This window comes from Ictidomys tridecemlineatus, chromosome 10 (assembly GCF_052094955.1).
Source record: "Ictidomys tridecemlineatus isolate mIctTri1 chromosome 10, mIctTri1.hap1, whole genome shotgun sequence".
In the NCBI taxonomy this organism is placed as follows: Eukaryota; Metazoa; Chordata; class Mammalia; order Rodentia; family Sciuridae; genus Ictidomys; species Ictidomys tridecemlineatus.
This window is the reverse complement of record NC_135486.1, coordinates 46,334,570-46,359,167: the sequence shown is the minus strand read 5'-3', so window position 1 is coordinate 46,359,167 and position 24,598 is coordinate 46,334,570. Positions and strand designations below refer to the sequence as shown.

Genomic DNA, 24,598 nt, shown 5'->3' with positions numbered 1-24,598 from the left:
ATAAAGCTTGGTATAATCCATCATTGTCAGCTCGAATCACAGTACCTGTGACAGTACCTAGCAGCTCAATTAATACTCAAGTAGCGAATAAACACAAGAATGAACAAATAAGTCCAACTCCTATTTACAGTTATAGACTTTTGACAGTTTCAAACTGAGCTTCAGTTTTCTGATTTATAAATGAGACTAATGAAGAAAACATGCGCTACCTACCCTGCAGGCTCATTGGAATCAGGAGATAATTCGCGTTGAGTGCATATTTAAATGTCAATGGATTTTATTCTCTTATACATTTGATCTGGCATTCTTGTACTTCCTGTTCTCAACCTGTCTCTTCTCATCCCCCTCTGTGAATTAATTAAGTACCATTCAATGCTAAATAGAACTAAAGAGGGGCATAAGCAACATGGGTGAAAGTGAGCCAGAATGAATGAAGAGTCCAGGATACCTTCTCAGAAAAGCTGGCTTTTTAAATGAATCTTGAAGCAATTCAATGAGTGAGAAGAAAGATAGAAAGAATATTCCAAATGGAGAGCCTGGACTTCACTCTTCAGGCAGCTGGCCAAGAACAAATTGGGGAAATGCCAGGAATGGAATATTTTTGGAAAACAGTTTTCTCCATACACCTCCCCTCCCACACTGGTCATTCCTGTACAGTGTTTTACACAACATGCACCCAGCACTTGGCCCTGGGTCTCCAGTCCTGCCTGACATCCTGGGCTCATCTAGCTGTGGCTGAGGACGCATTGTGCGTTTTCCTCAGAGGGTCTGCAGACACTCCAGATTCACTGAGTTCACCTTAATGACAAAGCTGGCTCTCCTTGACATGTCTCTGTTGGTTTCAATGGGAGCATCCCGCCCACACCCCTTCCCCCAGATCATCTCTCCTAAGCAGCTCAAGTCTGGCCACTTGGTTGAAGGCCGCCTTTCCCTTCTTACTGTGCCCAGTGATTAATGTTCACCTGGATATTGTCTCTATGTCAGCACCCTCTTCCTTTCCCTCTCCCTTTCTCAGGTTCGTTCCTATCACCTTAGCCTGTGCTGTTGCAGAAGCCTCCAGACCTTGGGCCACCTCTCAACTTCCTCCTGTTTTTCCTTTACTCTAGGAAAAAAGACAAACCCTTCCACCTGCTCCCAAGGCTCTCTTTCATCCCAACCCCTCAGGCTTCACCTTTCTTCTGCAGATAAGAGGAACACAGAGATCCTGAAGGAATTAGAGGTGTCAGACTGGTCCCTGGCAGGGGGAGGAGGGACTCCAGATACCCATTGGGAGTCTTGCTCATCCGCCAAAAAGACATTTCACTTTTTCAATTACATTTGCCAAGTTATTTCCTTTCTGGTTTTTCTTTTTTGCCTATTTTTTCTTCTTCTCTGTTGGTGTGTTGCTTTGTCCCAAAGGTAGTTTCCTGTGGACTATGGACTGTGGCCCTCCTCTACCCAAATCCTGATTCCTGAGCACACTCTGAAGCTAACCCCTCCTGTGTGTGGAAGCAGAGTCATCTCTCTGCCCTCTGGTGTAAGGCAGGAAGGAAGTGAACCTTCCTTCTCTCATTTTTGTCACAGGGTAACAAGTGGGCCTGGGCTTTCTAACTAAACTCCAATTTATAGTCAAAATATTTAGATTCTCACACCAATTCTTTTAGGCTTGAGGATGCTGAAGAATTTTTGGATGGGATTTATAGCTACAGAGTGAGGTGGCATTTCACCTGTGTTTTCTGGGAGGAGGAGTCTGAAACAGAAAGAGCAAAATCCCCCTCGTGTCCGGCCTTGATAGGGGCTGGTAGTGGCAATGATAACAGCTAGGTCTCTTATCTACTTCAGAAAATGGGGCCCCTCAGAGCTTTCTGCAGTACTGGGAGTTTGAGGCTGTAATCTGAAGCTCAAAGGCATTCAGAAAATACTAATGCTATTGTTTTGCAAGGAGTTATGCTTAATACTTGCTTTATTGCTTTTGCTTTCATTTTAAAAAATCAAACTACAAGTACTTCCTAAGTGGAGAGACATGATTTGACCCATGGTGTGACATAAAAAAATGCTTTCCAGAGAAATGTTATTATAAAAATGAATATAGAGTACATACTAGGAAGTGTTGGGTTTAAACATTTTTGTCTGCTTTCAAATTTGAGCTCTGCCATGTTTAGTTCCTTGGCCTTTGGATATGTATTGTTAGAGAATTAAAAAAAGTCTCAGGCCTCATTTGTGCCATCTGCAAAATGGAATAATCATAGTTCCTGCCTCGTGGGGACTAAAGAAGATGACCAAGGTGGGGGGTCTCAACATAGTGCCTGATTCTGTAAGTGCTCTGTGAGTGCTGGATATTTCTAAAACGCCAAAGTTAATAAGGAAAATTTCAGCCAGATTCCTTTCTGTTTTAATTCTCTACTCACAGTGGAAATGTCAAAATGTATAGTGTAGATGGACATCCAATTAGATTTTAAACTCTTTGATGGCAGAGGGCATTTTATGTCACTTCACCAAGGAACAACATAAGCCTGATTATATACCACAAAAATACCAAGGGACCTTATTCTAAGTAAAGCAAAACAAGCCCAATGCGGAAGGGCTTCAAGGAAATATCAGGGCTTAATTCCATAGGCTCTCACCTCCCACCAGACACAGGGTGCTTGGCCAGTTATATTACTGATTGAGAGTTGCTGAATCCAGGGGTCCGAGTCATAGGCAGTGAGCACTTCAGCTGAATCTGGGGGAATGTCCACTTCTATTAATGCCCTGCGGCTAAGCACCACCAAGAACACACCTGTGGGTAAACAAATGAAGTTCAGTGCTTAATTCAGCAAAAAAGGAGACTTTTACTCCAGGGTTCCATGGTGCAACTCAGCAAGAGTGTTCAAAATGACCTATACTGTACGATTCAGGCCCATGTCAGGTGAATTGGAGGAGGAGTCAAGGAATCTTCTGCATTGGATGTTACCAATAAGTAGATATAATTTTGGGGGGTATCTTCATAAATGCTATTGACGAGGTGGGAGAAATGAAGCAAGGCTCAAATTTTAAATGGAAGCCACTGTCACTTATTTTATCCAGGATAAGGTCTGGTATTTTTGTGATTTGTGCAATGCTCTTGTTTTTGTCTGTGCTCACCCAGGCTTACAGAGTGACCTTGTTTCTTGCCCCACTTCACCAGGGTCATGGGATGGCCCCTTGGCTGGTGCTGGTATCCTCAGAAGTTGTGTCCAACAGGAGAATACCATGGCCCAGCTACAAGGGCCAGAATAGTCATACCAACACCAAGGCCTTTTGTATTTGCCAGTTTCCAGATGCCACGGGCCTGCTTTACTTTGTATTGCATTTTCAGTACTTAAAATGTGTATTGATGCATTTTAAAGGAGCAAGATATGAGGGTTTAAATCCTGGTGAAAAGGCCACTTGGAAGCTGTGCTGCCCCTGGGTGAATTGCTTCACTCTTTGGAGTGTCAATGCCTCCCAGGGCTGATGTGAAAATTAAATGAGATAATAATGCATGTTCCTGGCCAATAGTAATTTACAAATATGAGCAGTGTCTATTGAACCCCTCTGTGTAATTCTGCCTCCACGGCTGTCTGATTTTAGGACACGATCAAAAGTATGTTCTTCTTTTGCCTCATTTTATTTCCTTTAACCATGGGACGATTAAAAAAGAAATTCTTGAAATATCATGATCAGAAGACCTGCCTGCAGCTTAAGACTATTTCTTCCTTTGTACTAATTTATAAGAAATACTCCTGGATCAGTATCCACTTACCAGAGAAAACATTTGGCCTTTGGTTTTTGGGGACTGGCTTACTTCACTTAACATGATATTCTCCAAACTCCATCTATTTACCTGTAAATGCCATAATTTCATTCTTCTTTAATGCTGAGTAATATTCCATTATGTATATATACCACAGTTTCTTTATCCATTCATCTATTGAAGGGCATCTAGGTTGGTTCCACAGTTTAGCTATTGTGAATTGAGCTGCTATAAACCCTGAGGTGGCTGTTTCCCTGTAGTATGCTGATTTTAAGTCCTTTGAGTATAGACCCAGTAGTGGGATGGCTGGGTCAAATGATAAGTGCAATCCATAATGGGGAGGGAGCAAGGTAAGAATGGAGGAACTTAGGACTGAGCAGAGGGGAAGGTGGGAAAGGGAGGGGGTCTATATTGGAGGGAAGATGGAAGAAATGAGACAGACAGTATTACCCTTATATATAGGTATGATTACATGAATGGTATGACTGTATATCATGTACAACCAGATAAATGAAAAGTTGTGTTCCATTTGTGTAAAAAGTAAAATTAAATAGATAAAAAAAGAAATACTTCTGGATCACTTCAGCTATCACTATTGCTGTTATCACTATGATGGTGTCAAAAAGAGGAGCCAACTGGGTACAGTGGCACTTGCCTGTAATCCAAGCAGTTTAGGAGGCTGAGGCAGGAGGACGGTGAGTTCAAAGACAGCCTCAGCAACTTAGTGAGGCCCTAAGCAATTTAGAGAGATCCTGTCTCTAAATAAAATATAAAAAAATGGATGGGGAAGTTGCTAAGTCATTAATCGTTCCTAGATTCAACCCCCAGTACCAAAAACCCACCAACCAACCAACCAATCAAATAAATAAATAAATAAGTGGGAGCTCACAAGCCTGGGAGAGGCCAGACTGTCATCCAGTCGCCAGGCATTGGCTGTCTGCACATCAGTAAGTGTTCTTTGAACACATGAATGAATGAATGAATGAATGAATGAATGAATGAATGAATGTATGTCAATACTGAAGTGTAGGTCTTCACACAGTCCACCAAGCAGGTATTTCCTTTGTCCTTTAACAGTGTCTTTCAAATGGTGTCCACCGAATGTTACTGAGTCACGCTGAATAGTTTGATGGAGAGAATGCTCTGAATGAGATATCTGTGGTTCCCCCAAATCAACAGTGTGTTGGGGATCAGATGTCCTATCTCCTGCTGACACAGCCCTGGTTGAAGGCTACCACACCCCTAATTCATTTCACACTGGAAATGTTCTCAGCCCCATTGCTCATTTGATAAGAAAGCCCCCTTTCTTCTATTTCTGGGTTTGAGAAGTCTCCTGTTCTCCTTCACCTCCTTTTATATGCTTCTTTTTTCTTTCTTAGAACATTTGCTTTTTTTGTTGTTACTAAATGGCAAAAACCAAAACGAAACAAAACCCCAAAAACCAAAAACCCAAAACCAAAAACCACAATAGTGAAGGCAAATGCAAAGTATTTCAGATAATTTCAAACCTCAGAGGAAAACATACTTAAAAAAAAAATCAAAATAAGTTTCTTCTTAAACTTTTTTTCTTAAATTGATAATGTATTCTACCTTTTCAAGGCAGGACAAAAATATCTTTCCCATTTTTATTAACAGATACATAGTATTTCATATACAGCTCTATCAACATTTTAAATATCAATTATTCTGTGGATATATTCTTACTTCCTTTAGAAGATCATGGGGACTTAAGTATCTCTGGCATAAACCATGCTTCATGGGTTATGTAGGTGTGGAGTTTGATTTAACATCACTAAAACATTTCTTCTCTTTATTTTTTTGATCCTTCTGCCCCTAATTTTCCAGGAGTATATACTCCTTATGTGATATCAGAAATAAGTTATTTAAGAACAGTATTCATGGCCCAAATATTTTCCTTAGTTCTGAATTCCAATGGCACTTATTGCTATTACTAAGCTATTTAATACTTGATTATCTATTGTGTTTCTTCAAGTACATGCAATGTTATGAGAACATACATTTCCTAATAACACTGACCCAGCCCTCCAGGCGACTTGTGCAAATGATGTAGTTTTGGTTTAGTTTTGTTTGGGGTGATGGGGATGGAACCCTTGTCCTTCTGCTTGCTAGGAAAGCTCCCTACCTTGGATCCAAACTTCCAGTCCCTATAGGATCTAATTCAGTCGTCTCCAAACCCCTATTAGTCAGTTCCCTCTTTTACTAATGAGAAAAACAAAATTAGAGAGCTTTCATGATTCACTGAACTCAGTTGCAGGGAGCCAGGACAGAAATAAGGTCTCTTTGATTGCAGAGTTGCTGCCCTATTCACTGTTCTGTGATATCCCCTACTTCAGGGTCCTCCGAAGTGCCCAGCACAGGGATTGACACACAGATGTTTAATTAAAATATATTTGCTGAACTGTGGTGGAGATAACCTTTCCTCCAGAGTCATATCCCATGAGCATGCTCAAGTCCCTCTCCTCAAAGACCAAGGTGCACAATTTGATCTGGTTGGCCAATTTTCACTAGGATTTCTCTTCTTTCTAGTATAGCAGCTGGCTTCTCTTCAGGATGTTGGCCTTGAGACTTTACAATGTGGAAAGAGAAAAGCCAGTGACCTGGGGAGGTAAAGTGGTTTCTGGAAACAGAAACATACACGGAAGACAAAGGGTGAAGCTCAGTAGAGGAGCCAGAATGACTCCACAGAATCATGGTTTAGTGATTGGCATTGAAATATAGGATACCTATTAATTACCCCTCTTATCTAAAAATTGCTCTCTAGAATTCATAATTGCCTTGTCATAAAAGAGGACTTGCATTTTGAACAGCCAGGCAAGCAAAAAAATCTGAACTTAAAAAAAAAAAAAACCTTTTTTTTTTTTGAGATGGGGGTTTTGCTACATTGCCCAGGCTGGCCTTGAATTTGGTATCCTCTTGCCTCAACTTCCAGAGTAACTGGAATTATAGGTGTGTGCCATGATAACCACCTAATCTTAGACGTTTTAGTGTTTTTTTAAAAAATATTTAAAAAAATATTTATTTTTTAGTTGTAGTTGGACACAATACCTTTATTTCACTTATTTATTTTTATGTGGTGCTGAAGATTGAACCCAGGGTCTCGCAGGTGCTAGGTGAGTGCTCTACTGCTGAGCCACAAAACCTCCCCAGCCCTGTTTTAGTGTTTTTGAGCAGGTGATTTCTTAGGAAAACAGCCACACTTCAAGGTGACCTTGTCTAGCCCCTGCAAGGCAAGTAATGCTTTCAGAGGCCTGTCTGTCAGTAGAGATGTGATTTTCTCTTCCTCTGGGGTGCTCTACTTGTGAATATCTCTAAGTATTTAGATATTTAGTCAATCTATCCTTAACTGCAAGTTCTTGCTTCATTAAATTGTAACATAAGATTTACTTCTTTATATCTTGTCCAAATTGGGGAGAATTTGACTCTAGAACATGTCAATTGCACGTCAACTCCTATGGGGAAAAGACAGAGCCAAGTATCAGGAGTATAGAAAGGAAATAGCCGACAGAGCAGAATGAGAACCTTTTTACAAAGTCATCTTAGGAAAGATAAAAGCAAATGAGTAAAATTAAACCTTGGCCGAGGACTGCATGTATAGTGTGCACCTGGGAGGAGCCACGGGGAGGGGAGGGCTCTGGAATGATGTGACCAGGAGAAGGCTGAGGCTGGCTGTCAGGCCTGGGGCAAGACCTAGGAGCCAGAGACTAAGTGCTCCAAGTCATAACATGGGAAAAACACAATATTGGGCCTAGGAAAGAAATGCACCATGCTGAATGTTTTCTCTGATAAGCAGATGCTGCTGAATAGCAGGGGGCAGGAGGAAGAATGAAAGAACTTTGGATTTTGCAGAGGCCAGTGATGGGAGGGGTGGGGTGGTGGGGAAGGGAAGGGCAGTAGAATGAGACAGACATTATTACCCTATATACATGTACGATTGCACTACTGGCGTGACTGTGCACCACGTACAGCCAGAGGAATGAGAAGTTGTGCTCCATTTGTGTACCATGTGTCAAAATGCATCATACTGTCATTTATAAATAATTAGAATAAATTATATATATGTATATACATGTATATTTAAATATAAATACACGGCACTGTGAGGATTTAAAAACAAAACTTCACAGTGAATAAACAAGCTTTTTTTTTTAAATATTGGAGAGATTATCAACAATTTCTAGCAAGTGACTGACATCATAAGATAGTACTATAGAACTTTTATCTTATTACCCATTTGCAATGTATATTATTACTGTTGTCTATATTTTGCTTTTTCTTTGCAGATTTATTTTAGCAGATTTACAATATCTATTAGACTTTTCCCTTAAATTCAAATTTGATTTTAAGCCCCTTCCCTGCCCCCTCAGTGGACAGTTCTTTAATTTGTGAACTTTAGAAACCCAATTGTAATATTTGGGAAGAGTATTCTATTTTATGAGTAGTTAGTCATAGCATCAAAAGAATAAAAAAATAGGGCAAGGGTACAAAAGAATGACCACAACTACAACATTTGCCACATCACCTTCATTAAAAAAAAAAAAAATCTCAAGCCAGGTGTGGTGGTACATGCCTATAATCCCAGTTACTCCTGAGACTAAGGCCAGAGGATTGCAAGTTTGAAGCCAGTCTCAGCAATTTAGCAAGACCCTGTCTCAAAATAAACTAAAAAGGCCTGGGGATGTAGCTCAGTGGTCAAGCACCCCTGGGTTCAATTCCTAGCAATGAAAAAAAAAATCTAAAAAATGGCAACCCTCACATAAATGAAAAGATAGTTTGGGCAGATCCTGACATTAATTGTAACAAAATTTGCTGTGGTCTACTTGAATACCCATCTCCAGCTCCTTCATTTCTTGCTTGCCTCTGCTAATGCTGACTTTCCCAGCCTCACCTGTACCTACAGAGGCCTGATGGACAGTTTGAGCTAATGACCAATATGTGGAAGTTTAGGGGGATTTGGGAGGGCTTTTGTGATTTCTCAAATACACAGAAGAAGGAGATATAACTGTTACTCCTCTTTTTACTTTCTTCTTCTTCTTCTTTTTTTTTTTTTTTGATTTGAATGCACATCGGGTTCTAAAGTTGTGACAACCAAATAAATAAACCAGGGTACCCATGATTAACAAAAAAGTTAATCATGGGTGCCCTGGTTTCATGGGGCTATTGCTATGGCGTGAGTATGGGTAGGGTCCCACAAAGGCCCATGTGTTGAAGGCTTGGTCTCAGGGTGGCATTATTGGGGATAGGGAAACTTTAGGAGATGGGGCCTAAGGAGAGCTCATTGGGGACTTGCCCTTGAAAAGGACTGTGGGACCCTGGTCTCTTCCTCTTCCTCTCTCATCTTCCTGGCTCATGAGGTGTGTGATTTGTCCGCTTTACACTGCCACCACAATGTGCTGCCTTCACCGGAAGCCCAAAGCCACAAGATTTCTTGATCTAAGCCTGTAACACACATAACTGTGAGCCAAAACAAACCATGCCTCTTTATAAGTTATAGGCCTCAGTTATTTTGTTATTGCAAGAACTGATTAAGGAGAGCCATGTTTCCAGAATGAACAGAGGCTGATCTCTAGAATTTTTTTTATATAGGAATAAATATAAATTCTTTAAAAGATATTGTTAGAAAGTTTTCTGTTATTTGAGGCTAAATAGTCCCTAATGGCTCATTGCTTTCTAATTTTCTTATTTCCTCACTTCGAACCCTAGCCTGTTCATGGAATTACACCTGCTGAGAGTTCCAGTGGGGTGTGTCTGTTTTTTTTTTCAGCTTTGTCTTTTATTCTCACACATTTCCAAATCATGTTTCCAAGAATGGTAATATTTTAAGTTGGTATCCATATTGTAGGCTCTTTCATCTGTGTGAAATAATTTCTCTGTGTTTGCTATTGAAAGAGGACAAAGATATTTTGTGAAAGTCAGGGGGAAAGAAAACCCTATCTATGCCAAAAGTTTTTAGTGCCTCATTAATACTTAGGGTTAGTAACGCTCAGTGTAAATCCTTGTCTCATCCTAACCACTCTAATAGGAGGAGGAAGACCAGATTTCTGTTTTGTAAGTGAAAAGATAGGCTTAAATAGAAATCAACTCTTATACAAAATTTCATAACAAATCAAACTTTGAGAAAAAGTTTGTATTGGAAAATTTGTATTGTATTAAGAATCCTCAAATATTGTCTTGAAAATTCTTAACAAGTGCCAGAAGCCCTGGATTTATTTGTCTAGTGAATACACCATTCGCCACCTAGTTCTCGGTCCTTTCTTCCCTCCTTCCCTGACTCCCTCTCTCTTTTCTCTCTCTCTCTCTCTCCTTCTTTTTCTGTCTCCTTTCCTCCCCCTCCCTCCTTTCTCTCTGCCATTTCTCCCTTCTTTTCTCCCTTCTATCTTTCTTCCTTCTTTTCTTCTAACTCTCCTCCTTTCTCTTTCAATTCCACCCTGTCAATGTCTGGGCAGACTGTTTTATTAAATTAAATTTATTATAAACTATATTTTGAAGAGGCAAAAAAAAAAAAAAGAAAAAAGAAGACCACCAAGTGATTGTTTCCTTAAGAGTCATACTTGAGTTTCTCTTCACCACTTAGATGATGTCTCATTTATCCTCAAGTTAAAGAAAGAATTTCTGTTTTTCTTATATTTTGGATGTGGGATCTGAATTTGGAGACAGATCTTAATTTCCTCCTGTGCTTTTGGGGCCTGATGTATGTAAGTACATGCTCTACCACTGAGCTCTACCCCAACCCCCAATTGTAAGAAGTTTTAACATATTAATTCCTTTCCCTTTCTGTGAGTCAGATTATTATTATTATTATTATTTGGTCTATAAAGCAGAATCAGTGAATATTGAGAGGATTAGAAAAAGCTAGTTTTCAATGCGTAGTAGATCTCTATTAAAAATACGCATCATGGCTGGGGTTGCGGCTCAGTGGTAGAGTGCTTGCCTGGCATGGGTGAGGCACTGGGTTTGATTCTCAGCACCACATATAAATAAATAAATAAATAAAATAGAGGTCCATTGACAACTTAAAAAAATACACATCAATATCTCCACTTTTTAGACCCTCACTGCTAGCACATTGGCATTTAAGATCTCTAACTACCTTAAGAGAAGGCCTATGTGTCCGTCTCCTGTAACCAACACAGGGTCAGCCTGGTGATTTTTCTTGACGTCAACTTCCCACGGTGGGTGAGAGCACACCGTACCTGTCGTGGGGCCATATTCCCAAAGCAGGATCTGTGGCTGGGCTTTGAATCTTGGGCAAATCTCTTCTCCCTGAGCCTCCCTTTGGCCTTCTATAAAATGAGGGAGTTTGGCTGAATGACCTCTCAGTACCCTTCATGGTAGGAGCCTGTGGTTCACACTCTGAGTTTCTTGGTCTTTTCCTTGAGTATTTCTATGGTGGCATCCTCTGTTTGTGCAGCTGTGGCTCAGGGTGAGTGTTGTGATTCTATTCTTGCTATTCCCTTTAGCTTTCCTGTTTTGTTTGCTTCCCCTCTTATATCCTTGGCCCTGTGGTCTCCTGTTGAATTCTTTCTGGACTCTGTCTTCACGGTGGTTCCACCACACAGGACCTGTTTGACCCCATTGTGGAGAGGAGGGCTTAAGATTGGTTCTGCAGGCCTCTTGTGTTTTTAAGGATCTCTTCCTGCTGCAAGACAGCTAGCTCCCTAGAAATAGGGGCCTGCCAGGATTGGTTTTTCTCTCTTTCTCTTTTTTTTTTCCTGCATAGTTTGGGCATCTGCTGCATTCTATTCCACTTTGTCCATTTTTTTTCTTTTTCTCATTTTCCATAGATCTAGTTGGCTTATAATTACTTTATAATGTCCTGTCAGTTTTAAATATCCAACATTCTGTTTTTTTCTCTATGGGTCAAAATAGCCTGTTGTGGGGCCATATTCCCAAACCAGGACCTGGGTATGGGAAATTATTTTATGGGATATAGCATCTTTTATTTTAATATTTTTTATTTATTGTAATGTTTATCAAAATATGGCTATCACATCAAACTTACAACTTTACAGTTGTATTACAAAAACCTCATCTTTAAAGGTACATCAACAACATATATATATAAACTTGGAATGGAACCATCATTTAACCCAGTCATCCCACTTTTAGGTTCATACCCAAAGGACTTAAAATCGGCATCAATGTTTATAGTGCTTAAATTCACAATAGTCAAATTATGGAACCAACCTAGATGCCCTTCAACAGATGCATGGATAAAGAAAATGTGGTATATATATATACACAATGGAAAATTACTCAGCCTTAAAGAAAAATGAAATTATGACATTTGCTGGCAAATGGATGGAATTGGGGAATATTATGCTAAGCGAAATAAGCCAATCCCAAAGAACCAAAGGCAGGTTGTTTCTTCGATATGTGAATGCTAATTCACAATAAGAAGGGGTGACTAGGGAAGAATAGAGGTACTTTGGATTAGACAGAGGGGGGGTGAAGGGAGGGGAGGGGGTATGTGGGTAGGAATGATATTAGATTGAATTGGGCATTATTATCCTATGTGCATATATGATTATATGACCTGTGTAACTTTACATCATGTATAACCAGAGAAAAGAGAAGTGATACTCTATTTATGTATGATGTGTCAAAATGCATTCTACTGTCATGTATAACTAATTAGAACAAATTTTAAAAATATATGAAACAAGAAGAAGCAACAGCTATTAATGCATAGTAAATCTGTATTTAAAAAATGCATGTTCATGTCTCTGCTTTCTGGACCCTCCAGCTAGCACATTGGCATTTAAGATCTCTAACTGTTGTAAGAGAAGGTATGTGTGTCCCTCTCCTGTAACCAACATAGGGTCAGCCTGGTGAATTTCTTGATGTCAGCTTCCTATTGGGGGGAACAGCACAAAGTGCAGGGTCATAATAGGCAGGAAGGGAGCACATTCTGTGAGCCGGGGTTATAGGAAAGGGATTGTATGTTATCAACAGAGAAGAGAATGAGAGAGAGAAAAACAGACTGTCAGGATCTATTATGGTTCCATGGGTCCATGTGCTGGTAACTCCAGAACAGCTTTCTTCACTCTTGGGTCATCATAAAGTTCTTCACCTGTAAGATTGCACTGTGGGTGGAGATGGCTGAGATTCAAAATGAGAAATGTCTATAGCAACATTCTAGTGGTAAAATATTTCCAGATTTTATAACTTTGAACCCATTATCCCATAAGGAGTAATACAAATGGCTCCCGACTATTTACCCAAGTGATTACCATAGCGTTTGTTAAAGATAGAGCCGTTTTATTCTTCACAAATGATTAAACCTGTATGACTAACACAAGGGCAGTTGCATTTTAAAGAAAAAGATTGATTTACTGGGCATTTTGAAAATAGCCTGATGCCTTGATATAAAAAAGTGAAAATGAAATTTCATGCATCTTGGTTGAAAGTGATTTTTATAAACCCTCTCCTTGCCCTCATGAATGTATGTGCCAATTTTTTTGTTTGTTTGCTTTTTGAAAATACTCCATTCTCATTGACATCTTTTGTGATGTAGGAAAAAACAGAACTGGGATCTAAAGCTCTACACACAAGTCTCTGCCCTTTCACTTAAGATTGCTGAGTGACCTTGGGTATTCATGAAACTACTCTGGACCTGTGTTTCTTATCAATAAAACAGGGGCAATGAGGCCTGCCCCACCTGCCTTACAGATCAAGGTGGGGGTCATCAGGTAAGGTAATGTATGTTAAAGTGCTTTGAAAACTGGGAGGTACCATGACACAAGTTATTGTTATTCTTTATGTCTTCTAACCAGAAGCCAGGTCATTCTCCCCTTCTGAGTTTCTTGTGCCTTTAATTGTCTCCTTCCAAAGCTTAACTTCAAGTGGGAAGGGAGTTCATTCTGCTGTCATTGTTAAGCCGACAAAGGATAAAAGTTTTATATATTCTTCTGACTTGTTTTATAAACAAAATGACTAATATCAGGTTGGGGAAATATAGTGAAAATTATAGCAGAAACAACAACAAGAACAAGGAATCATTCAAAATGCTCACATAACACCTCACCATATTTCTTCATTACAGCCAGTTTTAAGTGCCTACCATATGTGCTTACCAATATCAGGTGAGATGCAAAGGAAACCTTCAGGGGATCTATCTGTGCATATGTTCTTATGTATATTTTTTGCAAAGAGGATTCATAGTTTTTTCCAGATTCTCAAAGTATCTGTAATTTTAAAAAAGCCAACAACTTAGTTGGAGAACTGCCAAGTTATAGTTGTCAGATCAAATAACATTAAAAGTTATTATGGGCTTGGCTAAGAAGCCTGAATAGCTGTCTTGGAACTTTGCTTGTTTGGGTAGGTAATACTAAATTATTAAATATAGCAAATGATCACAGTAAAAAGTTGTAAATTTCTGCACTTTGCTAATTGGAAAATCTTTAGAAAAATTCATTAGTCCTAATCCTTAATTTAACTGTTTAACCTAGTAATTATTCTTTAGTTTCAATATTTAGAAACATCTCTGAGTAAAATGAAAAGCCCAAATGAAGTTATATAATTTTTGGAACCAAAAGAAAGAATGAGGGCTGGGGTTGTAGTCTAGTGGTGAAGTGCTTGCCTTGCATAAATGAGGCCGTGGGTTCAATCCACAGCACCACATAAATAGATAGATAGATAGATAAAAGTAAGGATATTAAAAAAGGAAAGAAAGAAAGAATGAGGGTAAAAATGACTTGAGAGGGATTTTTGACCTGCTGACCTTTCCCCCATTCTGCTAGTTTATTGTATAAGTAGATGTTCCCGCCCTTGGAGATTCTACATTCTCAACTATTTCCTTGGCAAACATATTTTTTGAGTCCCTATTCTGTAGATGTCTCCATATGAATACCTGCCCATGACCCAATGCCTTATTGCCTGACTGGGGAAACCTGAGGAGGAGGAACTACAGAAAGATCTCAGGAGGACCTCTGAGCAGCGTTCAAATCCCACCATTAACACTTCATCCAGAGAGATATTAAGCAAATCTCTTAATCCAACTTAACTTAGATCTTCTCTGAACACAAGATGAATTTGGTATCTTATTGAAAATGTTTTATCGTATTCTAGGTTTTACAGTCAGGTTGCATGAACTCGATTTGAGACTATGTCATCTGCAGTTCTAGCATGAGAGTGTTTTGTGTCAAACAAATGGTACAAATATTGTCATTTTAAAGGCAGAAGGGATAAATTTGGGGGGCTATAGTAATGAATTAAATCGACATAAAGAGGTGACTTCAGCTGAGTGTTGAATATAAAGTAAAACTGGCACTAACCCAGGATAAGGAGGATGTTTTTGTTTTTAAAGATGGTTATTGTTTTTAGACCACGAGTTAAAGTGAGCCCTCCTAAGTTAGTGTTAATGTAAGGGTGTTTGTTAGTGCAGCTCAAGTCAAATGATTACACATGCTAACTTGGCATTAATGAGAATATTCTTCCCCTTTCTTTTAAAATAATACATTAACATATGAAAATACTCTCATTTATAGGGTTATATATACATGTATGGACAATGAACCTACATAGAATTATTTTAAGAACTTAGTGGGGCTATCATTTAATGAAAATAGTAAATTGGAATAGAACTTTATGGATGACAAGTGCCTTTGGATAAATTATAAGATATTGATGGAAAGTTTCATTTATGTAGCAAGGCAAAGCATGACCTATGTTACAGGGCCTGAACTCATTCATGTTTTGTAAATGAGAAGAAAAAAAGGTAATTAGAAATTCAATAATAGAGAAGTTCAATAACCTGCATGCAGGTCACTGATGAGTTAACACTTTTTTGGTTTCCATGATGCTGTGCTCTCTGGCTTATTCATCTTCCATCTCCATCCCTGGCTACCTCTTTTTCTATCCCTTTTCTGTTCTCTGCCTTCTTTCTTTGATTTAATCTGTGCATTCCTCTGATCATGTTCTGGTTGCAACTCCATCAATGACTTCAAATCTTATCTCTAGAATTCACTGTTTTCCTTGGCTCTAGAGTTCCATTCTTAACAGCCTGCTGGACATTTCCACTTGGAAGTCATTTTACCCCCACAAATTCAACATGTTAAAAAATAAAATTGAGAGCTCAGGTTGTAGCTCAGTGGTAGAGTGCTTGCCTAGCATCTGCGAGGCTCTGGGTTTGATCCTCAGCACCACATAAAAATAAATAAATAAAACAAAGGATTGTTTCCATCTATAACTAAATTTTTTTAATTGTTAAAAAACCCTCATTATCCATTTAGTCAAATAATTTCTTCTTCTTGTTTTAAAAAATATTTATTTTTAGTTGCAATTGGACACAATACCTTTATTTTATTTATTTTTATGTGGTGCTGAGGATCGAATCCAAGGCCCTCCCTGCACATGCTAGGTGAGCACTCTACCACTGAGCCACAACCCCAGCCCCCATTTCTTTTTGATTTATCTTAAATCTGTTAAAAACATCATTGACCTTTCACTAAAACAATAAAAACTCTTGGGTAGTGGGGGATATGCTCAAAATATGATAATTGCATATATGAATACACTATGTTGAAATCCATTATTCTGCATCATTAAAATTTGCTAATAAAAACCAATTAAAACTCTTGATAATGAAAACTTAAAGGTTTCTAAAGTCAGACATATTTGGTTCCCAGTAATGGTGACCTTGAGCAAATTACTTCATTTCTGTTTTCCTACTTTAAAAAGCAGATTGGTGGGCTGGGGATATAGCTCAGTTGGTAGAGTGCTTGCCTCATATGCACGAGGCCCTGGGTTCAATCCCCAGCACTACCAAAAAAAAAAAAAAAGCAGATTGGTGTGGATAGGGAAGAACAGATGAATGTCTAAGAGTGTGAAATCCAAGTTTAACAAAGAGTTCCTGGTGATGAGGGTGGGGTCCTAAGAGTGGGTGGCAGCAGTCAAATGGAGGTGAAGGTCATTGGAACCCAGGAAATGGAGGACAGGTCATTGGGTGAGTCATCCATGGGGACAATGGAATTTACTAGAATAATGGAAAAATTAGAAGATAAATAAAATAAAAATATTTTTAAATATTTATTTTTTAGTTGCAGTTGGTGCCTGTTTTTGTTTTTTGTTTTTTTTTAATCGCCTATGTCAGTCAAACTGGAAGATTTTTCTACCCTTACCATAGAACCTTATTTTTGGTCTCTGTACATTTATCTGTTCAGGTTGTCTCTGGGGCTGACGCTGTCCCCCTGGATATTTCTTTCCGTATTCATGCTGGGCTTTATTTATTCATTTCTGCCATTTGTGACATCCATTTGGTTTTACAATTATCTCTCCGTGCATCTGATCTCTTCAGTTTTTGAATGCAAGTACATTTTGTTAGCACTTAGCACACTTCTTGTTTGTATCATGTAAATGTCTTTATATTATATATTGTCGTAGTCATTATTAATGTTTACTACAGACAACTTGAAATCACATACACAAATAAAAGAAAAACAACCAGGAATTCTATCATCTAGAGGTAACACTACTAACATATTAGTATATAAATTTCCATTTAAAGCTCCAAATTGTCATTCAACTTGCTCATGGTCTTATTACCTCAATCCCTGGCCACACACCAGAATCACCTGGGGGTCTTGTATGCCTGGACCTCACCCTCCAAGATTTTGATTTAATTTGTCTTTGATGGAGTCTGCATATATTCTCTTTGAAGGTGTATAATAATAATATTGAACATCCAGTGAGTGTTACTGTACCTTTGAACTTGCACATTATGAGAATTGTGATAGGACACTGATACTTTTATTTGAACCCCCACTAAATTTTAGTTGAGGCCAGGGAGAAAAGTAAATTTTCCAAAACAATACATGTTAAGTGGCAAAACCAGGACTCCAAATCTTACCCTTAAGTATATGAAGTAGATTGATTTTTTCCTTAACGTAAAAACACAAATTATACATATTTCAAAATAACAATAATGCTTTTCTTAAAATTAATGCAATTTCTATTTGCTTTCCAAGTATTTAGAACACGTTAGTCTCTTCCTTGTCAGTTTTATCCCAAGGTAGAATTTAGCATGGAACATGTAAAGAAAATGTTTTTTTTTTTTACACAATATTTTATTAGATGTTTAAACTTATACTGAATGTTGGTTTTATGGTCTCATGAAAAGAAACCTTGTATTTGTTTCTGAGAAAAATTTATATGAATCTTATGCTTGGGGTCAAAGGTTTTGCTTTGACTACTCAGAGACTAAAGCTTTCCTTGTGTTGTGTTGATGGGAACTCCTAACTCCTAACCTTTCATAATTTGTTTTTCCTAAGGTTCCAAAAGACTGTCAGCATAACTAACCTCCAACATCAGTTCTAGGTCTAGAAATCAACATCCAAAGATGCAACATAATCAATTTGAGAATCCACAGCAGGTTATAACCTAGGCATCATTTCCTTCTTTTAAATGTATTTCCTTCTTATGTTTTCTCTCATATACGGAAGCTAGAGAGGAAAAAGGAAAAGAAAGGTGTGGGTGGATCTCCTAAAATTCAAAGGGACATCAGTAAAGGAAAAGGACCAAGGGATGGGAGATAGAGAGGATGAGGGGAAATACTGGGGAGTGATATTGGCCAAATTATATTGCTATGTTGGGTGAGTATTCAAATATGTAGCAACAAATCCCACCTATAATGCACATTGGCTAAATTATATTGCTATGTTTTGTGTACATTTGAATATGTAGCAACAAATCCCATCTATAAAGCACCAATAAAAAATGAGGAAATAAAAAAAAGAAGGAATGAAAGGAAACAAGTATTTCCCTCCTTAGAAATCCGTTATCTTCATACTCAGTATACACACCACCATGGATTTGTAATTGTGTACCTCAATGATCCTATTATAAATTGTAAAAAAATAGATTCTCCTAAGATTGTTCATAAACTCTTCTGTATCTGACAAAGGAACAAAAGGAGAAAAATGGGAAAGCAAAAAGGAAGCAAAGCTCTCAGAGATCTAGGCAATTCATGTCAATTGCCAGTGGCTTATCACTTTTAATTTAAATTTCAGTGGAAAGAATTTGTCCAATTAAGAATATGGCAAAAATTGGGCTGGGGATGTGGCTCAAGCGGCATGCGTGCGGCCCGTGTTTGATCCTCAGCACCACATACAAAGATGTTGTGTCCGCCAAAAACTAAAAAAATAAATATTAAAAAAATTCTCTCTCTCTTATTTAACAGATTTATTTCTTTTGGTTAGTTAAGCAGAAGTTTTGTCAATATTGCTTACCTTTTCAAAGAACCAAACTTCAGTTTCATTGATCCTTTGAATTGTTCTTTTAGTTTCTATCTCACTTGGTTTTGCTATGATAGTTATTATTTTTTCTTTCTACTGATTTGGGGGTTGGTTTGTTCTTATTTTTCTAAGATATTGTGATGCATCATTAGGTTGAGATTTATTTTTTTTTTAAATGTAGGTCTTCATTGCTATAAATTGTCCCTTTTAGTATTGCTTTTACTGTATCCCACAAGTTCTGGCATGTTGTGTTTTCATTTTCACTTGATTCAATGAATTTTTAAATTTTCCTGACTTCTTCAATGACTCATTATTTGTTCAATAATGTATTATTCAATCCTCATGCATTTGTTTAATTTCTGCTATTTCCAACTGGACTCTATAGTGTAATCTTGCTATAGCTTCTTTGGTTGTGATTCATGGGTTTGGGCACCGAGTGTAATAGTAGAATCAAAGAGACCCATTTTCTCTGCAAGTCTTGTAAGAGTGGGCATACTTTGGTACATTAGGTGGGTGTGGTGGAATATAGCAGAATATGTGATTACTCTTTTGGGAGTGGTACCTCCTGTCAAAGATTGGGGATTTCCACAGGCATTGTTAATGGAGATTTCCACAGGCACTGTTAATAATAACACTTGAAAAGGATTCTAATGCCAATTGCTCCAGTTGTGTTGAAGGATTGTCCTTGGATCTTCAGGAGGAATACAGGGGCCAGAATCAGCTCAGTTTCAGTCCTCTTCAACCCTAGCTCCCTCAGTTTCAGTCTTATCAGTGCTCTGTGACCTGACCAGGTGTGGCTGTGATTATTGTAGAAGACCTGCATAGATGTGACATCAGCAAATGTTGTGATTTTTCTCTTTGCCTCTACTATAGGGGTTTCTGCCAAAAAGTGGGAGATTTTAGCCTCTCCCTCACTGTGCCTCTCTGAGGACAGGTTGAGAGATGGGATTTTATATTCCCCTTTTTCTTTAACTAGAAGAGCCCACAAGGGTTCAAGTGGACTAGGTTGTGACCAGAGCTGGGCTTAATGCCTCTCAGCTGTGCCAGGAGTGTAGTTCAGATCACCTGTCCAATGTTTAAGAACAAGTCCTGAGCTAAATCTTCAGCACTGAATGGGAGGAAAAAAGACAAAATTAAAAATTAAAAAGAACAAAGAGGAAATATATATATGTAAGAGTGGGCACACTTTGGTTTGTTAGGTAGATGTGGTGGAATATAGCAGAATATGTGATTACTCTTTATGGGAGTGGTACCTCCTATCAAGGATTGGGGATTTCCACAGGCACTGTTAATAATATCACTTGAAAATGATTCTAATGCCAATTGCTCCATATATATATATATATATATATATATATATATATATGAAAATAAATTAAGAAAGAAGAAAAAACAAATTAAAATATTAAAAATGTAAAATAAAATAAAAAAATAGAATTAAATAATAGAATTAAAAATACTAAAGGTAGAATAGACGAAGAAAAAAAAATGAGCCAAAAATTCTTCCTAGCTGAGGTGCTGTAAATGCAAAGGAGAGTGGATGACCTCCGGCTACACAGGTTTTATCTTTTTGGGTCTTCAAGGTAGAATCCGCCAGGTCTGCAGAGGGCAGTAGGTCACCGCTGCAGCTGGTCGAAATGCCTCTGAACCCTCACCAAATGAGGTAGGGCAGAATAATACATCCTGTGCCAGGCGTTTCTCCAAGGTGGGGTTTAAGGTAGAAGGCTGGCCTTGCCAGGGGTATATTTTTCTCCAGAGGTTTTTAGTCTACGCTCCCGGGGCGTGGCAAACGCAGGAGCTGCGTCACCTTCTGGCTGACCAAGTCTGTGAGCAAGGCCAGGGGTCCAGGTCTATAGTGGCCAATTCAGCAAGAAGCTCCAGTGAGTCCTCCTTGCCCACTGATTTGGCAAAATGCCAAAGCCACAGCGGCTGCCTCTGAGAGCAGGGCGGAGCACTGGAACCAGAGAATTCTGTGCTGGAGCCGTGGTTGTGGGAACCCATTGATCGACTGTCCTGCAGTCTGCACCTTGGAACCTGGCCCTATCACAAAACCACAGGCCACTGCAGTCGCTCCAAGTCGCAGAGGGCAGGTTCCCTCCACTGCTGACTCCCTGTGGCATCCCGCGCTCCCCACAGCATAGAACTCTCAGGGGGCTTTTGTCAGCCTGCGGAGTCATTGCAGTGTCAACTGTGGGCCATGATTAGGTCAGATTCTCTGGATGCAGGAGCAGTTTATTTTCTGCAGGAGCAGAGACCCTTCTCCCTCCTTCCACCCCTCTTTGGTACTGGGGATTGAACTCAGGGGCACTCAACCACTGAGCCACACCCCCAGCCCTATTTTGTATTTTATTTAGAGACAGGGTCTCACTGAGTTGCTAAGTGCCTCACCTTTGCTGAGGCTGGCTTTGAACCCATGATCCTCCTGCCTCAGCCTCCTGAGCTGCTGGGATTACAGGCTTGGCCACAGAATAGGACCTTTCTCAAGTTGGCTCCTGGCTATAACACTCAGAATTTGCTAAGAGATGTAAAGAACTTCTGAAAAGCTAGCTTGTTGTACAGACTTCAGTTCACTTATTTCTAAAAGCCGTTGGTCTGCAGGGTGTAGGGGCCCAGGTGCTGGGGTATTCAACATCCTTTGCTTTCTTATTCTCCCTGGTCTCTGACCTGCACTAGATTCCAGTTTTTTTTTTTTTTTCCAGCTGTCAACTTCCGGTGCTCACCTCTGCTGCTCACCCACCTCCACAGGCAATTACCTGTTGCTTTGGTTCCATCTCGTGGAGGAACAGACTAGTGCTGGGGATCTCTATTCTGCCATCTTGCCACCTGGTCCATCAACATTTTTCATGGTGTCTTTTGATGGGAAAAAGTTTTATTTATTTGCTTATTTTCGTGATACTGGGAGGGAACACAGAGCCTGAGACATACTAGGCAAGCGCTCTACCACTGAGCTGCACACCAGGCATTTTGACAAAGTGTCTCCCTAAGTTTCCCGGGCTGTCCTCCAATTTGGAATCCTTCTACCTCAGCCTGCCCTGTTGCTGAGATTACAGGTGTACACTAGCATGCCCAGCTTCTTAATTTTAATTTTATCCAACTTATTAGTTTTTCCTCTTTTGTACAGTTGATGTTTATTGTACTTTATAGCTTTTTTTCCTATCCCAAGATCACAAAGACATACCTATAGTATTTTCAAGTTTGTTCACCATTCACATTTAGATATACAATTCACGTAGAATTAATATACCAACAGTATGTGAAGTGGGAGACAAGTTGCATTTATTTTTTTTTTAAATAAGGCTTGCCAATATTCCTAGCACCCTTTATTGAAAAGGCACTCTACTGTTCTGAAGTATCACCTTTGCCATATATAATGTCTGTCTGTATGTTGGTCTGCTTCATTACTCTTCTATTCCATTGATATCTTTATTTATCTTTGTACTGTCATAGTTACCACCACCTTATAAGTCTTTATATGAATTATTTTTTTCTCTTAGAGCTTCAATATGATACTCCTTTATCTTTGACTTTTGTTGTGTTTGTTGAAATATCAGCTGTTCTTGTTTGAAGATAAGTTTTTTCTCCTGCTTCTTTTTCTTAAACCCTCAGTAATTCCTTTTGAGATAATCTCATTGCCTTTGGTCCTCAGCAGACTTACTATGATGTAAAACAACAGTGTACTTCAGTATGCATAGTATGTATACATGGTATGATTACATTGTTTGCATAGCATGCATTTTTTTTCCCTGCTTGGGGTTCAAAGTTTTGAATTAGGCATTTGTTCTTTTTCATTGATCATTATCTCTTCAAATACTGCTTCTTTTCCAGTCTTCCTTCCTCTCCTTTTAAGATTAGTCCTACATTAAACCTTCTCACTGAATCCCATGTATCACTTATCCTTTCATCTATTTTGCATATCTTTATCTTTTCATGCTTTATTCTGAATATTTTCTTTTTACTTCCCTTCCAGCTAATTATTTTTCCCCAATGTATCTAAATAGCTGTTATATCCAGTCATCAAATTTTAATTTTTTGATTATTTTACTGTCTAGCTCTAACATTTCCATTTGTTTTATACATATGTGAGTACATATTTTTCTCAGTTCTCTGCTGATTTTTATCTTTGATCTCCTTGAGCATTGTAAGCATAGTTATTTAAAGTCTGTATCTAAAAGTTTGTTGATCTATTCATATTGTCTGTTTTCTTCCTGCTTGTTATTATGTCATATGGTCTCATTGTTTTTTCTGCTTAATCTTGATTGTGCACTTCATATTGTGTGACAAAATTCTTTGTAAAAGTAATTTGAGGCTAGGTTGAGATCATCTTCATACAGGGATGATATCATTTTGCATCTTTCAGGCATCTAGGGGACATGAGCAATGCAGTATCATCTCAATTCAATTTGAGGATTTATAGTTAAACTGCTGCTCTGTAAGGATATAGTGACTTCAGACTCACCCTTAGTCCTAATGCAGCCTGTCAAATGCACTTGATGTTCATTAGGATCCCATGTTGACAAACCCTCGCTCGAATACTTGTCTCCTTAAAACCGCAAGGTTATGGTGTATGTTCCTTTTAATGTACTATTGAATGTGGTTTGCTAATATTTTGTTAAGGATTTTTGTATCTATGTTCATCAGGGATATTAGCCTTTAGTTTTTTTTTTTTTTCTGATAGCGTTTAGCTTTGGTATCAGGGTTGTGCTAGCTTCATAAAGTCAGTTTGAAAGAATTTCATCTTCTTTAATTTTTTTAAAAGAAGAGATTAAGATGAATTGTTAATTCTTTAAATATTTGCTATAACTCACCAAACAATCTGGTGCTCGACTTTTCTTTGTTGGGAAGTTTTTTGATTCTGATTCACTAATTTTGAGTCTATTTATATTTTTTGTCTTTTCATGAGTCAGTCTTGTTAGGTTTATGTTTCTATTTCTTCTAAATTATCCAATTTTGGTGGTTTTTATTGCTTAAACAATCTCTAACCATCCTTTTTTGATTTTTATGACATCAGTTTTAATAATTACTTATTTCAGCTTTTTAATTTTTCTTAGCCCAGCTAAAGATTGATTTAATTTGAATCATCTTTTCAAAAAACAACTCAGTGTTGCTGATTTTTTCTGCTATGTTCTATTCTCGTGATTTTTTACCAGCCTTTCTGAGTTGGCTAGACTCTTTTCAAGATGAAATATTTTGTCTTCATTATCTGACGTTCTGGCTTCTACTTGCTCCACTCTGTTAGTGATACTCTCAATTGAGTTTTTAATTTGGTTTATAGTTTCTTTCATTTCTAAGATTATGGTTTGATTCTTTTTTATAATCTCTATCTCCTGATAAAGGTGCTTAACTTCTTCTTTTATCTGTTTGTGTAATACATTCTCAATGTGTTCTTTTGCTGCTTGAATTTGCTGTCTCGTATCCTCTTTAAGGTTCCATTCCATCTGTCTAAGGTGTTCCTTGAGTTCTTTATATGACCATTTTTCTGATGACTCTAGGTCCTCCTGAATATTTAGGCTGTCCTGCATTGTTTGTACTCCTTTTCTTCCTTGCTTTTTGAAGCTGCTCATGTTACTTCTTGTTCTGTTTGACTGCTGAGTTACTGTTTACTCCTATAAATTTA

The 24,598-nt window shown here is 38.4% G+C and overlaps 1 long non-coding RNA gene and 1 other non-coding gene across 3 annotated transcripts in view; one reads left to right on the top strand and one right to left on the bottom strand.

The window, feature by feature from the left end:
- The window catches only part of LOC120887267 (uncharacterized), a 45,813-nt gene that overhangs the window by 10,094 nt on the left and 11,121 nt on the right, over positions 1–24,598 (bottom strand). For both annotated transcript variants that reach the window (XR_013426562.1, XR_013426561.1), the window contains exon 4: positions 2,604–2,758. This is a non-coding gene — a long non-coding RNA (uncharacterized LOC120887267). The remainder of the gene's footprint in view (positions 1–2,603; positions 2,759–24,598) is intronic.
- On the top strand, positions 16,447–16,519 carry Trnam-cau (transfer RNA methionine (anticodon CAU)). The gene has a single exon. It is a non-coding gene; the product is annotated as a tRNA-Met (tRNA).